General features: G+C 29.7%; 1 pseudogene across 1 annotated transcript; it reads right to left on the minus strand.

Moving 5' to 3' along the window:
- Positions 1-3,808: 3,808 nt before the first annotated feature.
- BDBG_16974 lies at positions 3,809-3,897 on the minus strand (annotated as a pseudogene). The gene has a single exon. The product of its transcript is annotated as a tRNA-OTHER (tRNA).
- Positions 3,898-8,334: the final 4,437 nt, after the last annotated feature.

Raw genomic sequence — 8,334 nt, forward strand, 5'->3', positions numbered from 1 at the left:
TAAACTATTATATATTCATCAGACTGACTGCAGTATTGATGTATAAGTGATTGAAACTGTCTTAGTTATCTTATAAAAGTGAAACAGTAAATCAATCATATATTTCAACTGAGTTCACTTCATATTAGAAAGTTTCAATGTCTGAATCTTTTTTTAAATCAGAGTGTTGCACTCAATGATTAATCATCTGATACAATTGAAGAGTCTGAACAGTTATCTTATATAGTGAACTTCATTATATTCTAACATTCTGTATCATATTCAGTGATGTGACTGATTTATTTATTTATTAAATATCATGAAATTACTGTTATTGTTTAGAGAAGGTACAATGTAAGAGGCCTATGCTGAATAGATTGATATAATAAATAGAACTTATATAACAAAGAGAAAAACATTAGAGAAGAAAAGAAAGAGAAAGTGTGAGAATCAGTGATTGAAGTGAATATTTATATGCATATGTGATGATGTATGCAGTGAAGCTTCAGAGTGGAAGAATCTATACATATTCATGACAGCTGAGAATCAGCAATTGAGAATGACTGAGAATCAAAGTGTACATATTCAAGAATGAAGTGATTGGAATCTGTGAAGTGTAATACAATAGTTTATATAATTGATCAGGCGCAGTCTGCCACATTAGTCCTCTCTTTCCAGAAGCAGTTCTCATCAGTCAAGAGCCGCTGTTTCAGATAATACAGAACTCAGAGTTCAGATCAGACAATTATACCTGACTCATTTCACAAGATATTGTCAGTTATAATCACAGAGTCTCTTATCAAGAATATTCTCACTCTCTTACTTAAGCTTATTATCTTCTTCTATGATGTCTGGCAGCTGTCAGTCAGAAGTCAGTTAAGAAGAGAACAGATCAGTGACAGTGTAGCAGAGTAAGCTTATATGAAAGATATTATGAATTTCTGATAATATGTCAAGATAGTAGTTATGACTATCTAGAACTTCTATCACTTTATACTTTATATAGTGATAATTCAGTGTGTGAGATGAATATGTAATTCATATATTTTTAAGATTTAATCATATCAGATCTTCTATCTTATATTGTTCAGTAAGATCTTAGTAAACATTGATTCAATCTTCTTAATTCTGTTTAGTACTTACTATGAAGACTTCTGCTCAATCACAGATGTCTCAGAGTTTTATTACTATATTATCAGTGATCTGAATTGAACTGCAGAGGTTCAGTATGAACTATATAATCTCTAGAAGATTTAACACTTTCATGTGATAATCATGTGTAAGAAAGAACAGACTTATATCTGTTAAAATAGCATCTTAATCATTGATAGTAATCTCTGTGTATAGAAAAAGATCATGTCAATCATCTTATAAGTAGTTACAGAACTTATAAAGATAATTCTTTATAGTCTGAATTATCTGTTCTGATATATTATCAGTCTCAGAGTGATAGACAGTTAACAAATAGTATATAATCTTAAGAATTTAACAGATTCTTATTCAGAGAGTGCTTATAAATTAACAGCTCTGATCTGATACTATAGATCTCAGTAATTTATATATCTGATAGAACAGGCTTCTTAGAAAAGCTTCAGTGACTTATTCAGTATTCATCTTATTACAGAGTTTCAATATTATATTCTTACTCAATCAGTTTATAATGATCAGAATGTTTCTACAGTTCTTACTTTCAGAGACATCAATAGTGAAGTTAATTATCATATCTCATCAGATTCTATCAAAGATATCAAGCAGTTTCAGCAGATCTTTTCTACAGTTCTTTTATAAGATGAGAGAGAAACAATAGTTACAGTTTCAGATAAAATGTCTGATAATGTTTAATATCTCAGATCAGTAGAACTTCTGATAGATTATTTAATATAGTTATTCATAATCTGAATAATCAGTTATATATGAATCATGCATCTCTTGCATTATCTGAGTGTATAAGAATTTGAAGTAAGAGACTTAACATTATTCATAGAACTGTAGAGTATTATTGTCATTAATTAAGTATTCTGAGATGTCAGTTCTGATATGTAGTTCTGAGACAAATCAGAGTGCTTCTTGATATACTGCTTCAGTGAGTGCTGGAAGAAGTTCATCAGTTTGAGCTGTTACATGTCATAATTCATTCAGTGTAGATTTGAAAGAAGTTGAGATATCAGTGTCAGTATTAGTGTCAGTGTCAGTGACAGTTCAGAGAGAGAATGTTCTAATCAGAGAAGTATATATAGTGTCATAAATTGTTTCATCTTGATCAACTAATATCTTCAGATCTAGAAGTCAGTGTTCTCAGTTCATTCAATGAGTGTCTGTTACATCAGAAGGCATATCTTGCTCTCATTATAAGAGAGTATCTATCATTGAGTTCTGACTGCTGAGACAGTAGTGTATTGTAAAATGAAAGTGATTTAAGAACTCAGATTATTGTATCTATTATTTAATGAGTTTACCGATTATTATAAAGTATTTAAGATTCTTATAATCTGTGATTATCTCAAATTCAGAGATACTTCAGAGATTGAAGTCTTATTCTTCTAGACAGTGTACAATCATGAGAAGTTTCTTATTATAGATCTCATAATTGCATTCAGCAGAACTCAGTTTCTTAGACATAAAGATACATAATTATAGAACATTTTTATCATCATATTATAATATTACTTCTTCTGTCACATAGTCAGATAAATAAGTTTTAACAACTATCTCACAATCAGAGTCAAATATTATTAGTAGAGAGATATTAATAAACATCTTCTTCATCTGTGTGAATGCAGCTTCAGTGTCTGCTGATTACTGAAATACTGAGTTCTTCTTAATAAGTTCTGTAAGTGATCTCATGATATCTGAGAAGTTTTGTATAAATCACTGATAGAAGTTAGCAAATTCAATGAAGTTTTATACATCTTTCACAGTATGCAGAGCTTCTCATTCAAGAATGATGAAGACTTTCTCAGAATTTATTCAAATTCTCTTATCAGCTTCTATAATAAAACTCAGATATTTAATACTCTTGACTTTAAAATCACACTTATCAATATCTATCAGTAGTTCTGCTTCTTATAGTTATTATAATATCTTCTATACATGTTCTTGATATTCTTTCCTGAACTCATCAGTGAAGATGAGAATGTCATCAAGATATACAGATACAAATTCATCAAGAAAATCTCAGAGTGCTCAGTTGATATACTTCTGAAATGTACTGAAGATATTAGTCAGTCTGAAGAAGATAACTATTCATTCAAAGAGATCATATCATGTTTGAAATGCTGTAAGCTACTCATCTTCTTTAATGATGCAGATCTTATAAAATATGATAATGATATCTAGTTTTATAAATTATTAAGCTTGTTCAATGTGAGCTAGAATTTCATTGATAAGAGATAGTGAGTAGCAGTCTTTCTTTGTTATTCTGTTCAGTTCTCAATAGTTCATACAGAATCAAAGTTCTTTATCTGATTTCTTTGCAAAGAGAATGAAGACTGTGATGATAGAATTACTAACATGTATGAATTCTTTATTCAATAGATTATTGAGTGTTATTATTATTATTATTATTCTTCCATTATACTCATATGCAAGCGGAGCTTATGATGAGTCCTTGCGTGATGTTAAATACAGGTCAAGTGTTGATTATACAGGAGGAAATACAGGTGTTGAGATCACGCCAAGATAACAAGAACATAGGAAAATACAAAGGAGTGACAATTAGATACATGCGATAATAACTTCCCAGCCCAGGAACATAGAGCAATTCATTGAAGCGATTTGTACACCTCTGTATTTATTAGAAACCTGAGGTGCTTGAGTTCCGGATTTAATGTATCCCCTGCGGGTTTCGAACCCACGCGCCTTGGTTTCCCACGCCAAGGTGCTACCGGGTGGCCGCATTAACCATTCAGCCACCGGGGCGATTATTGAGTGTCTTTTGAAGAAGAAGAAGTTCATCTTGAGACATATTGTAAAGAGAGTCTCATAATGATTCAGAATTCTTATCATTCTTCTTCTCTAACTTGATACTGTGATTCACTTCAGAATCTTATAAGAAGAGTATATTTATAATATTATCTTATCAGAAGATATCTACATATTCATGATATTATTGAGAGAGTTTCATATAAGAATCTGTTATTGTAACATAGAATAACTTTTCTAGAGCCTTTTTACTATCAGTCAGACTGATAGAATAGATTGTCACATGATTCTGCTATTAATGACTTCTTTTTCAGAGCATTTTATACATGTTGACAGAGATCTGTATCAGATTCATGATCTTGTGAATATCATCTTTGTGAATTCTATTATTGTTAGAGAATATCAAGCTTCTGTTTCAAGTGTTTAACAAGATACCTTGTTCATATAGTCAGACAAGTTCTAATATAAGATTGTAATCAAGATTATTAACTTCATATATATAGACATCTTCATGTTGATATTCTTTCACATCTATGATCAGCTTTATCATGTAACAGGTACAAATGTCTTTTAAATTATTAAATTCTGTGAGAAGTCAGGGTTTTGATAAGAGAATATACTGAAGATTATAATGTCTTATGACTGAAGATTTTATCATTGCATAGTGGTATAGACTGCTGTCTATCATGACTTTCATATTATATATATTATCAACTACAGTAGATACAAGAATTGTATTCATTGTTATTTTCTCTTTAAATTATTATCATCTGATCTCTTTAAGCTTCTGTTTGTGAATTTGAACAGAAGCTAATCTTTTCCCTGTTTCATCAGAGTATTCTTATAGTTATCTTTCAAATCCTTCTCTAATGTAATGTGGTTGATGCAGACAGACACTGATTCATTCTTTGAATGAGAAGACATGTAGGCTGATCAACAGTTGAAAGCAATGTGCTCTGATCAGTTACAGTTAATACATACTTCTTGTTGATATTAATCAGTGACTTCTTTGAAAGTGATTCCAGAGACTTGAAAGCCTGTTCAGACAGTGAAGACTCTTGCTTATGCATAGGCATTTAAATCTATTCAGTTTATAGCATCTGCATCATTGCTGTTCTTCAGTGTGAGTGTATAAGTGACTGAAGTGTAATGTCTTCTGTCACTGTTCTGTATACTCTTGAGCTTGATAAGATAATCATCTAATGTCTGAAGCTGTGTGTAGAAACCTTTATAAGTCTAGTCTTCATCTATACTTATAAGAATCTGTAAGAGTTCAAAAGTTAATATCTTCTTGAGCATACTAATCTTCATTTAATTCTTTCAAGATTGATCACCTGCTTCTAGAATCTTGATGTTGAAGTCAGGGATGAATGTTGTAAGAAAAGTGTTTCTCTGTTAAGTACTCTGTAATCAATCTAATACTTTCTGTTGCATGGCAGTGTCTCAGAACAGAATATCAAGATATTTGATAATATTATCAGATGTTCATAACACTGACTCACATGCTTTCATTCATGAATGAAACTTCTGTTTCATGTAATTCTTCAATTATTCATTGATATATCAATCTTGATTGATTAATAAATCAATGACATCTTCATCTACACTCAGTTTTATAAGCATTTTCATTCTTCATGATGAGTAGAGAGTGAGATCAGAAGTACTGAAATATGCAGAAGCATCTAAGTGTTCTTTCAGCACTTTTGTATTTGATTCTGTAGATGTTAAAATTGCATGAATTAATTATTGAATCTCTTTATATTGAAGTTGTTAAGTTGTGTGCATGTCTGCTATCTGTTGCTGTTGTAATTTCAACATTGCTTGAAGCCACTGTAGTATTACTTCTATGCTCATACTTGAGAGTTCTCTCATATTATTGTTAGACATGATTATATTATTTGTCAGATGTGTAATATCTGTGAAATCTGAAGAAGTGTAATTATATGAATATCTCATATATCTGAGTGTCAGAACTCTCAGGTCTTTTACTGACATTCTCTTGTAAAATCTTATTACAGAGTCACAGTGACTGGTGAGCAAGCTTCTATCTGAGAACTTAATATCTGCTTTAACTGATTGTTTCTCTTTCTTATGCATTGTTACATGTTCAGATATGTCTTGATGAATAATTATTTCTAATGAGGAGATAATGAATGTTTTTCTAGTGTAAGAGACCTACGCTGAATAGATCAGTATAATAAATAAGACTTATACAACAAAGAGAAAAATGTTAAAGAAGAAAAGAAAGAGAAAGTGTGAGAATCAGTAATCAGAGTAGATATTTATACACATATATAATGATGTACACAGTGGAGCTTCAGGGCGGAAGAATCTATACATGTTCATAGCGGCTGAGGATCAGTGATTGAGAATGGCCGAGAATCGGAGTGTACGTGTTTGAGAATGAAGTGGTTGGAATCTGTGAAGTGTAATGGAATAGTCTATATAATTGATCGGGCGCAGCCCGTCACAGTACAAATTGCATTAGTAATGTTTCAAATCTGTGATATTTAAATTATTAATCAATCTATTCAAAATTAACAGTAGTATTATCAAAAAGCATTATCAAAAAGCAATATTAAAAAGTGTTATTAAAAAAACATTATCTTTTATAAAATGAATACAAAAGTTACTTGAGTAATCACTTTCATCTTATTCTCATCTCAAGAATCAGTTATCTTATTATTCTTTGTCTCAATGTTAAGATTCTTTATCAGTGTTTGTATCACAAGTTAAATCACATGAGTAATACAAAGAATATAATCTTATTTATCATTTCAGAAATGCAAAGTCAATTTTTACTCTAAGCTCTTCATTATAGTATAGTTATTCACAGCATTATCAGTTATAATTGTAAGAAGACTGTGACTAATATCTTAATAGTTATTTTTAATCACAGTCATTAATATCTCTGTTATATAATTCTCAGTATGACTACTGATCAATGATTTAAATTCAATTAATATCTCTTAATAAGTTCAGTTCTCATCAATGTAATAACATATAACTCTCATAAATGCAAGATTGTTTGTACTAGTTCATATATTCACTGTGAGAGACACTCTTTGATGATTCTTTAACTCTGATTCTAGATATTGTATATTAACTTTGTAGTGTGTCTCAAGATTGAACTGAAGACAGAATTGATATAAAATATAAAGATTTGAATTAAGCATTTGAAGAAGTGTTCAGAAGTCAGGGTTTTTAATCAATCAAAGAGAAAGATTCAGAGATATACATATATGAAGTAATTATTCATGAAAGTTATCAGATAAGAGTTGCAAAATCAGAGTACTGATATATAATTATTTTCACATAATTTTCTTCAAATTAGAAAGTTAGTGTTATTAAAAATCATTATCTGATAGAGTAACTTATCAGCTCAGTAGTAATTTTCTAATTATTTTTCTTTTATTATCTGCATTCTGATGACTTCAGATATCAGAAAATTTCTTCAGAGTTATAATCAGTTTATGATGAATGTTTCTGAATAAAGTTGTAGTAATTATAGCAGAGAGATAGCTCTTCAGTAATCTGCAATACAATCTATTGATAATTATTTCATAGTTCATCTTGATATTTGTGTTAAGTTTTTCATAAATTTCATAGCCTGAAATCAGATGTGAGAAATGAAGTGATTATTCATTATAATTGAAAGAGAGCATTCTGTGTTGAATTGTAAATAATATAGACTTTGTAATTCACAGTGATTTCTTAAAGAGTTTGTGAATCTTTAATAGAAGTGAAAGAAGTGAATTCAGAAGACATGATAAAGATTTAAGAAAGATAATAATTTATTTTCAATAACTGATCACTGATGTGTGTAAGAAGAATTATTATAAAAGAAAATAATCTTCTTTCTTAGCTTAGTTATAATTTTAGTACTAACTCAGATTAAATATCATCAATGTATAAAAAAAAGTAAATAAACAATCTTGATTAATCTCTGTCATATTTCTATCAAATTGCATTATCAGATGATATCATTAAAAATATATTTATATTGTGAATATCAATGTTGAAAAAATGTTGATACTTATACTGTAAGTTATACATTATAGTGTTTTGTGAATCGTGATAGTTAAATATATATATATATATTATTTCTGACATTGATTACAACTTGCACAATAATTTTTGAAAACTCGAAATTAATTTCAATTATTATCTAACAGCTACTGAGTCTACAACTAACTAATATAGAAAAGAAAAAAAATTTTTCTACTTATTATCTTTCTTCTCTTTCTTATTCTTCTTATCATTCTTCATAATTTACTTCTTATTCTCATTCTTCTTCTTCTTCTTCTTATCTGAGATAATAATCATTTCAAAATCTTTCTTCACTGTCTTCTCAGAGAAGAGTTCTCACTGCTCTCTCTCAGTCAGGTCAACCTGTGTCTCAAAATCCTGCATTTTCTAGTCTGCTGCCTCGGG

This window comes from Blastomyces gilchristii, assembly GCF_000003855.2.
Source record: "Blastomyces gilchristii SLH14081 genomic scaffold supercont1.7, whole genome shotgun sequence".
NCBI classification, from domain to species: Eukaryota; Fungi; Ascomycota; class Eurotiomycetes; order Onygenales; family Ajellomycetaceae; genus Blastomyces; species Blastomyces gilchristii.